This window comes from Henckelia pumila, chromosome 4 (assembly GCF_033568475.1).
Source record: "Henckelia pumila isolate YLH828 chromosome 4, ASM3356847v2, whole genome shotgun sequence".
NCBI lineage: Eukaryota > Viridiplantae > Streptophyta > Magnoliopsida > Lamiales > Gesneriaceae > Henckelia > Henckelia pumila.
Window position 1 is genome coordinate 107,825,545 of NC_133123.1, and position 9,476 is coordinate 107,835,020.

Genomic DNA, 9,476 nt, shown 5'->3' on the forward strand with positions numbered 1-9,476 from the left:
AGTATTGGTGAAAAAAATGAAAGCAGATACGACAGAATTGACATTACCAATACTACTATTCCAGTAAAAAAAAGCAGAAAAGAGGAACTCAAGTGGTGTCTGTAACAGATTAGTTACATAAGAGCTGAAAGAAGATCATACTAGTTGATTGATTATGTGCCATTTGATTACCATAATTCCTGTGACAGCTATTTGATAGATATAGAGACAGTCTTTTGCATTTAGATGATAAGAAAAATAGAATTGTCTTTATATTGAAATGATATGTCAGAAGTATCAGCTATCAGACCAGATATGAGTCAAAAAAAGATAGAGAATTTGAAGATTGATTTGAACAGAATAAGAACAGAGCAGCATAGACAGAGTTAGCACATGAGTAATAGATATAGATTTTGAAGCTTGAACAGAATGATCAGCAAAGAAGTTCTTTCCCAAGCATCATTAGGTCCAGAAAGAGATTTCAGAAGCTATGAGTATTTGATCTAGCTTATTGATTAATACTCAATTTCGAATTTTCAGACAGATGACTTGTTATCCATATGAATTGGCTGAAGAATATCAGCTAGAATATGTATGTGAATTCAAGTCAGATAACTGATACAAAGTTAGATCACGAGAAAGAGCAACTTAGATCTAAGTTGACTCAGTGATTACATGTTAATGAGAATAGATATGATTCCAGAAGCGATCAAAAAGAAGAATAAGATACTATAGAAGAGAAGATATCAGAATAGATATCTAAAGCTAAGAGAATTGAAACACGTATTACTTCAGTCAGCTATACAGCTTACGAGAATCAGCAGTAAGATCGAATGCGATTTCGAGGATGAAATCATTCCTTAGAGGGGAGGAATTGTAAGGCCCAAAAATATTAAGTTCTTAATGCCGGGATTTAAGATTTAAATTCTTAATAAGAGTGAAAATATGAATTTAAGAATTTATGGAAATCAGATATTTCAATTTCGGGTCCAAAAATATTTAATTTGAGGATTTTTCGGATTTCAAGATTTTACTATCCAGAATTCTTAAATTAAAAGATTAAAAATATTTGAATTGATATTTATGGAATTGAATATGTAAATTCCAAAATTATAAATATCAAGGATTTAATTTGAGGATGAAATCCGAGAAAGGGCCAATTTGCGAATATTGAGCAGTTCAAGGACTTAAATGCGTTAAGGTCCGAAATGATTTAATTTTAATCCGAGAATATTTAATTTGAGAATATTTAGAGTTTAAAATTATATTCTATTATTCTTAAATTATTTAGGATTGAAATTGAATTAAATTATTTGTCAGGGGACTGAATTGCAATTAGGCCAAAGTTTAGGGACCAAAGTGCAATTTGCCTTGAAACTTGCCATTTCAACGTGTAAAAGGAATGTAAGGCATCAGAATACTCAGCCAAGGAACCGATAAGAGAGTAAAAAGGGTTCCAAAGCCATTTTCGATTCTTCAAGCTCCGATATCTTTCGACCCGCCCGGTAGAATTTCCGATTAAGCATATATTTGCGATCACAGCTCCGAGTGCTACGTTTTGACATAAGTTTTAAGAAGTTCTACCATGTTTGAATTTTAAGTTGTTGTTAGAATTAAGATTTGATTGTATAAACATGTTCTAGCATATACGACGATAGCATATCTAAGACGGATCGAGAAAAGATCGTCGTTTGAAACTGTTAATGAATTTTTGAAGATTATTTGCAATTCTAAAATTTAGGGGCTGCATATTTCGAAATTCAGCTGAATAATTGAAGATGATATCATGTTGAGATTATAGTATTGATGATGTTCATGTGTTTAGAATTTTCGATTTTGATCCATTACGCCGTCGATTTGAATTCCGGTCACGTGATCAAGTTATTAGATTGTTTGATAAGAATAAAATGATATTGAAAGCTCATCTTGAAATATATATCAATGTATTTCAGATTTGAATTGCAACATATTGATTTCGAGTCGGCGAACTCGAGAAGTTAGCCGTTGAACCGAGAAAGAATATAGAAGGTGTGAAGCTAGTTTGCCTTGAATGATTGTACTGATTTGAGCAGATTTTGATGGCAGTTCTTTGATGTTATTTTTCCAGCATTGGAGCTTCTCAGATTCAGAAGGAAAGGTATGAATAGACATTAATAAGATGGGCAGAATAACTCGAGATTGTTTCTGATTATCGAGTTGCCTAAAATCACATACATGCATGTTTAATATATGTTATTATTTACGTTTACATAAATGGGATAGATTATTCAAGATAGCTATCTTCTTGAATTCCCAGAATATTTATGTAAATATTTACTTGTCTTCTTTGATTTATATTATGTTTTGTATTGAACATGTTTTACGTATTCTATGTGATGCTTACAGATTTTTCGGTATCCTTGAGTGATTATATGATCATATGATTATATGATTGATGTGTTCAAGATGTTGTTTTAGCTTATGTATGATTTGATGCATCCAGATTATGTTGCATTCATCTTGAACTCCAGCCTGAAAAGCACAGAGGGTTGAAAGGCCTAGAGTGCAGATGACGTTTGGAGAACTGTAGTTGAGTGGCATGGAATGTAGATTTACTTCCAGAGTCAGATGACTCATGACATGGAATAAAGATTTATTTCCAGAGCTAGAAGACTCACTATAGTTGCACCAAAGTCAGGAGAATTGAGATATTTAACACCACCTCGAGTGGGAGAGTCGGTGGTTGGTTAAATATTTTATTTCCCCGGGATCCCAGAGCTACGATTTATTGATATCAGATTTGATAGCCTATTCCTTGACACATGCATTGCATTTACGTTTTAACCTAGAGATTTCTATGGTTTAGAATATGCGGTTATAAATGCTAGCATGTTAGTTTTTGACATTCAAGATTTGAATGAGTTTATATGCTTGGTATTATTTTATTATAGATGAACGCATATACTATCATGTTTTGTCTGTTATTACAAGATTTGAGATTTAAGATTCATTTGGCATATAGATTTAATATGCTTAAATGATGTATATGCATGTCGTTCATACTGAGATTTATTCTCACCGGAGTTATCCGGCTGTTACTTTGTTTGTATGTGTGCATTGCATCAGGTTGGGGCATAAGCAAGTCAAACTTGACTTGAATTGCACGAGATTGAAAAATTAGAAGTGGAGACTCGGGTTTTAAGCAGATGACATGTAGTTTATAAATTTGGTAATCATGTTAGAACAACAAGCACTTTTGTTTATGTTGTTATTGAATATTGATTTATACTTGAGATTTCATGTATTTCAGATATGTAGATTGATGTCTAAATGCATGTCAATTATGTAGAATCATGTTGGAAAGCTTATATGATAGATTATATCATTTTTCAGACTTGATAGCATTAAAAAGACTGAATTTTATGCACAGGGCACGGACCCCGTGCATGCCATGTGCATAGGTTCGGATGGACACTGTACCAAAAATATTTTGAGAAAAGGAGGCACAGACCCCGTGTAAGCCTCCGTGAAAGGGTTCGTGTGTCCTCTGTTCCGCAACTCCTTTGAATTTCAATTTCTGTATAGGCACGAAACCTTATCCAGAGCAGGAACGGACCCCGTGTCCTGGTCCGTGCAAGGGTCCGGACCTAGGTCCGTGTGTGAGCAGAATTTTAAAAAAAAATTCAGTCTTTGATTTTATTCGTTCAAGTGTGATTTATTTTAGGATTAAATGTTAAATTTGCCCCTTAAGATGAGATAAGCACCCGAGGTTCCCACAATTGTAGTAGCGTTTGTCAATCCAAAAGGCATCACTAAAAACTCATAGTGACCATATCGGATACGAAACGTTGTCTTCAAAATATCCGCATCTCTAACACGCAAGTGATGTGTAAGGCCCGAGATTATTTCATTTTAATCTGAAAATATTTAATTTGAGAATTTTTAGAGTTTAGAATTAAATTCTAATATTTCTTAAATTATTTAAGATTGAAATTGAACTAAAAAAAAGTTTCAAGGTCTAGTTTGAAAATTATGATGAATTGAGGGGCCAAAGTGCAATTATGCCTTTTTGAGTGGGACACATGTCTTAATATGTATATTAACGTGTGTAAGCATGTATAATCACATTCTCATCAGATTATTCAGCAGCAAAGTCGAGAGCTTCAACATTTCAAAGAAAAATTTCATCTTCAATCTTTAATTGGGCAAGATCCGGCCGTTCAATTTCAAATCCGGGCATAGTTCTACGATCCTCTATTCAAGAGCTATGAATTGATGTAATTATTGATATGATCCAGCTTATTTCTAAAATGGGATGTTGAAGGAATCATAATTTGTTTATATATACATGTTCTTGAGATTATATGCCCTGTATATTCGAAGTCGGATCGAAGAACGGATGTCGTTTGGAATTGATATGAATTTTCAGCCTATGTTCGAATTATTTCACCTCTGAGTTTGCTGGTTTATGCTGATATATTGATGTTATGAGGTGTATTTGAAGTAGACATGATTGATAGAGTTGATAAGTTTTAGTTTTGGTTAACGATTTCGTACCGTTACGCCGTCGGTTTGGAAAACGATCAAGTTTGAGTCTAGATTGATTGATTTGTGATTGAAGTGAGTCCTTTCTGTTGTTTCCTAGATATATTGCTATGTTTTCAGATTTGAATCAAAGGACATCGAGCTCGGGATTCCATATTTCAAACCGGGAAATAAAACAACAAGGTTTGTGACTTCTAGCCTTAAAGATTGAGATGTTGTTGTGCAGATTTTTATGGATGTTTGTTGGTGTTGTATTCATATTTGAAGCAACTCAAAACTCAAGACTAAAGGTATAATCAATAGAAACAAGAGAGGACTATGTACTCAAGCTAGAATAGTTGTTTGAGTAGTCCAAAAACCACATACTATTTGCCTAATTGCTTATGTGCTTATGTGATGATATTTGCAAAATTAGCTTGTATGTTTTGTTGGCTATGAATTAATGCTACTAGATATTGTTGCATTCATATTGAGCCAACTATTCATTGAGATTTTGAAAGGCAGATTCGCCGAAAGAATACGGACGTTTGGACTTATATCAAGAAACATAGGAGATAGATCGACTCCTATGCCAGAAGTTTGATATAGTGGGCCAAATTCCGGGAATAAAAATTCAACTTCACCTCGAATGGGAGAGTAGGTGGGAGAGTGGTTGTGTTCTTATTCCCTGGGATCCCAAGAACCGATAATGAGTTTTATAGCAGATTTTTAAATCATGCATTGCATTAGATTTTGTTTATGCTAGATGTTCTATGATTTATAAGCCTAATGAGATGTTCAAATGGCTATTTCTTTTGAATGCTATGCATGTTCATGTTGTTTATACTGGGAATGTAATTCTTACTAGAGACATCCGGCTATTGCTTTGTTTGTATGTGTGCATGGCAATAGGTGGGGCAGGAACGAGTCAGGGACGTTCGTGAAAGAACAAGATCGAGGTAGATGTGGTGACTTCGGGTTAGAGATTGCAGAAGTTGTTGTCAAGAACTCATGTTTAGGTTCTTGTTAGATGTTTGTATGAACCTTAGCAAGTGGATATGTATAACTTTGAACAACAAGAAGTTTGTTGAATTACTAGCATGACATGTGACAACAACTTGTATTGTTGTGATCCTTAAACACCTTATGATATTGCATGTTTTTTTATAGATTTTGATATTGGAATCATGATTTAAATGTTAGATGATGTTTGAGGATTAAAACAGGGGCAAAACCTTTATTTTTCAGCTGTGTAGGAGTGGAACCCGATGGATCGGCGCGCGCACGCAGTCCTGAAGGTGCGGCCGTGCCTAACCATGACACCATGGGTGCATTGGCCGAGCCCACACGCCCATGTTTAAAAAAAATTATTTTGCTTCCTACCTTGTTGCCCGACTGAGATTAACATAGATTATATGTTATGAATTGAGATTAGCACCCGAGGTCCCCACAACAGGTGGTATCAGAGTGTAAGCTCTGGACTAATTAGAAATGAGTGAGCGGGGTAGATCGAGTCCTCTTATTTGATTCATTTTGCATGAGATTAAATGCATTGTTGATTACATGAATTACATATGAGCATGCTTTAATATTTTCAGAATAATATGATTACATGATTATGTGATTTATATGGTCAAATCATGCTTGATCTTTAAGAATTACGTGCTTACCTAAAAATCTGAGTTGATTGGAATCATGTATTGTTGAAAATGAATTAGAACTGATTCTTGATCAGAACTCGATCTCTTGAGAAGACATGAATGTGCTAATCAGAGGAGGGCTGAAAAAGAATGATTGAATATGATATATTGATGTACTTGTGTACTAATACTTTTGAATATCAGTTATGCCTCCTCGTCAAGCACTGATTACTAGACAGACAGTGGATGTTCTTTAGCCAGAACCGGTAAATGTGCCACAAGCCACAGAAGCTCCTAGACCAAAACAAGACAGTACTTCCAATGATCCGATGGACGTGACTGCTACACGATGAAAACTTTGTTGAAAAGGTTTCAATCTTTCAAGCCGCCTACATTGAAAGGAACTGAGAACTTAGTGGACTGTGAAAGTTGGTTAGAGGAAATGGAGATGTTGTTTGATTCCCTTGATTATGCAGATGACAGAAGAGTCAAACTGATTGGGCACCAATTACATGATGTTTTCAAGAGTTGGTGGATAACAACCAAGAGAGCTCTTGAGAATCGAGGTACGACTATCACTTGGAAAGTATTTACAAATGAAATTTATCAATGTTTCTTTCCAGTGTCGTACAGAAAAGACAAGGGTGCAGAGTTTGCAAATCTAAAACAGGGGAATCTAAACATCGAAGAATATGTTGTCAAGTTCTCTACATTGCTAAATTTTTCTCCACATGCAGCTGGGAGTGAAGAGGCCAAAGCTGATTAGTTCATCAATGGACTGAATCCAGATGTGTTTACGTTGGTGAATTTTGGGAGGCCAAACAAATTTTCTAATGCATTTGATCGAGCAAAGGGAGCAGAAGCCGGTTTGATTAAGCAACGAGGAGTATCGTTTGTTGCACAGTCTCAACGACAGCCACAACCATCACCGTAATTTGAGCAACCACCCCCAGATTTTAGGGAGGTAGCACCAATAGTGGTAAGAAAGATTTTCTTAAGGCAAGAGGAAAACAGTTTAAGAAGTCAGGCAGTGGTTCATCCAACTCCAGTGGGCCAAGACAGAGCAGTTCTGGTCAGGTTAGGTACAGGTTATTCTGGAGTATATTGTAGCAAATACGGAGGGATACATCCCAGTGATCAGTGCAGAGGTGTGTTTGGGAGTTGTAATATATGCCTCAGCTAGGACATTTTGCCAAGGTATGTCCACAGCGTGGTTCAGTGAGATCTCAAGGTGCAGGGTCATCTAGATCAGTGGCTCAGCCTGAAATTCAAGCATCTTCTATTCAAACCTTCCAGCCACAGCCTCAGCAAAAGAGCAGACCAGGAGGTAGCCAAGTAATGAGTCAACCTCTGAGACAGCAGGCCCGTGTCTTTGCCTTGACTGAATAACAGGATCAGGCAGCACCTGATGACGTCAAAGAAGGTAACTGTACTCTTTGTGGTTATTCTGCTTATGTGCTAGTAGATATAGGTGCATCTCATACTTTCATATCTGAACAATTTGCTACATTGCATGCATTGCCTATTGAGTTATTATCTGCTGTAGTATCTATATCTTCACCTTTGGGGAGAGGTATCATACAGTGAAATCTGTCAGAAATTGTATACTACAGTATGAAGATATTGTGATAGAGATATATTGTATTGTGCTTGGATTGTCAGATTTTGACTGTATTATCGGTATAGATATGCTAACCAAGTACAGGCTACCGTAGACTATTTTCAGAAAGTGGTAAGATTCAGACCTGAAATGGCAGAGGAATGGAAGTTCTATGGTAAGGGTTAGAGATCTCGAATTCCATTGATATCAGTTCTATCTATGACTCATTTATTGCAGAAAGGAGCAGAGGGATTCCTTGTTTATGCAGTGGATGTGCTGAAAACTAGCCCAGAATTGGCTGACTTGCCAGTGTTTAGTGAATTTTCTGATGTCTTCCTAGATGAGATTCCGGGATTACCTCCTTTTCTTGAGGTAGACTTTAGTATTGAACTGATGTCAGGTACGTTACCTATCTCAAAAGATCCTTACAGAATGAAACCAGTAGAATTGAAAGAATTGAAAGAACATAATGAAAATCTTCTGGCTAAAAGGTACATTAGACCGAGCATTTCACCTTGGGGAGCTCCGGTTCCATTTGTACGAAAGAATAATGGATCAATGAGACTTTGCATTGACTACCGGCAACTGAACAAGGCAACGGTCAAGAATCATTATCCTTTGCCTAGAATAGATGATTTATTTGACCAGTTGCAGGGTTCAACAGTGTATTCCAAGATTGATTTGAGGTCTGGATATCATCAATTGAGAGTTCGGGATGAAGATATACCCAAGACTTCATTCAGAACGAGGTATGGCCATTTTGAGTTTATTGTTATGTCGTTTGGTCTGACGAATGCTTCAACGGTGTTTATGGGCCTTAAGAATCGGGTATTTCAAAAATACTTAGATGATTTCGTTATTATTTTCATTGATGATATCTTAATCTATTCGAATAATCTTTGTGATCATGCCGAACAACTCAGAATTATCTTGAAAATTTTGAGAGCAGAGAAATTGTATGTCAAGCTATCGAAATGTGAATTTTGGCTGAAGAAAGTTGTGTTTCTTGGGTATATTATATCTGGAGATGGGATTTCTGTTGATCCAAGCAAGGTCAAAGCTGTGATCAGTTGGCCTAGACCCACATTTGTACCAGAGATACAGAGTTTTATGGGCTTAGCTGATTATTATCGACGATTTATCAAAAAATTTCTGGCATTGCCAAGCCTATTACTCAGTTGACTCAGAAGAATGCACCGTATTTCTGGACCAAATCTTGTGAAGCCAGTTTTCTTGAGTTGAAGAAGAAATTGACGAGTGCACCAGTCTTGACGATTCCTTCAGGTACTGGTGATTTTACTATTTATTGTGATGCTTCTCAGGGGATTAGGATGTGTTCTTATGCAGAGAGGGCATGTCATTTCTTATGCCTCGAGACAGTTGAAGCCACATGAGACCAGATATCCAATTCATGATCTTGAATTGGCAGCCATCGTATTTGCATTGAAGATATGGCAACACTATTTATACGGTGAGAAATTTGAAATTTATTCTGATCATGAAAGTTTGAAATATCTATTTTCGCAGTCTGAATTGATATGAGGCAACAAAGATGGCTAAACTTGTTGAAAGATTTCGAATGTGAGATCAAATATTATCCAGGAAAGTCCAATGCAGCTGCAGATGCCTTGAGTAGAAAGGTATGTTCTTTATCCTTATCTACGATAGGTGTATCTAGATTGGTAGAAGATTGTTGTGTTTCTGGATTAGTGTTTGAGATAGATATGCGGCCTATCAGAGTTTGTGTCATATAA